Genomic DNA, 1,643 nt, shown 5'->3' on the forward strand with positions numbered 1-1,643 from the left:
CCCCCCCCTCTCTCCTTCATGTTCGAATCTTAAAGTTACCCTATAAACCTTAGTCGAAGCAAACATTATTAAGCTCTTTTTCAATTCATAAAATATATCAATTTTCATGTTGGTTTACAGGGACATTTATGCCTAACTATATCTCTGTATATCTATGTAATGTTATCTCTGTAATGATACCTAATAATATCTCTGTAGATGATGCCTAACTATATCTCTGTATATCTATGTAATGTTATCTCTGTAATGATACCTAATAATATCTCTGTAGATGATGTCTAACTATATCTCTGTATATCCCTGTAATGTTATCTCTGTAACGATACCTAATAATATCTCTGTAAATGATGCTTAACTATATCTCTGTATATCCCTGTAATGTTAATTCTGTAACGATACCTGATAATATCTCTGTGAATGTCGATGGCATATACCCCAGCGTATCCTGGTTTTCAAGTACCCCAGCAGGGATAGGGTTAAACAATGTTCCTGTTTATAATGTAATTTTATAAAACTATTGTATGCTTTTTCATTCATCCTCACTTTATCGTGAATTTCATAATGAGCGTCCTATAAAGTAATAATCGTGCTATAAAGTTAAATTAGTTGTACATTAAAGCACGTGCGCTATAAAGTTTTGATTGGTTCCCGGATTTTCTCGAAAAAATTTAGAATATTTCCAAAATATTTTTTTTTAAAAATTGAAATAAAATAAAATTGAAATCAACTTTATATTTTGACTTCTGCTTTGTTTCAGAGCTATTTGATCTAGAAATAGCCAATCATAAAATTACATATAACACTATCATTTTGGGACGACGTGATATAAACTTTTTGGACTTAAATTTTCTCTATATCTCGAAGGTTCTCGCCTTTTTAGATTATATTTTGTCCCTCGATAAAGCTCTGTTTTCTATTTCTATTTTTAATTGTTTGTTTTTTGTTGTTGTCTATTTTACCTTTGAAATGATTGCTGGTATATCATATATTCCATGATGGTGAAATGTAAACTCCCAAAACTCAACATTTCTTAATTTTAGAAGAATGTNCCCTCTCCTTCATGTTCGAATCTTAAAGTTACCATTTAAACCTTAGTCAAAGCAAAAATTAGTAAGCTCTTTTTCAATTCATGAAATGTATTAATTTTCATGTTGGTTTACAAGGATATTTATGCAGCCAAAAACGAAGAAGGTGGTAAAAGAAATATGGAGATTACTTTACTTTTACTTTCTGATATGATTCTCTTAATTCCTTAGATGAAGGTTTTTAATTTAATTTAACCAGTTAAGAAATTCTTTAAATAGGGGTTCACTTGAAGTTACGTATATCTCACAGAATTCATAATTTTAAATATCTAAATTCAACAACATCGGGTGCCAAAGATAAAGGGATTTTTGAGTACGTGCCAAAAGCTCTTTTTCTTTCTATGTAAAATATGCCTAGTTAATGATTTTATGATATCTCTGTAGATGATGCCTAACTATATCTCTGTGTATATCTCTGTAACGATACCTAATAATATCTCTGTGAATGAATGTCGATGGCATCTGTAAATGATGCATAAGTTTATTTCTGTAATTGATGCCTAATAATTTTCTGTAATTGGATCAAAGTTAGTAATGCTTTAAATTATTAAGAATTCT

The sequence above is a fragment of the Eurytemora carolleeae genome, unplaced genomic scaffold (assembly GCF_000591075.1).
Source record: "Eurytemora carolleeae unplaced genomic scaffold, Eaff_2.0 scaffold474, whole genome shotgun sequence".
NCBI lineage: Eukaryota > Metazoa > Arthropoda > Copepoda > Calanoida > Temoridae > Eurytemora > Eurytemora carolleeae.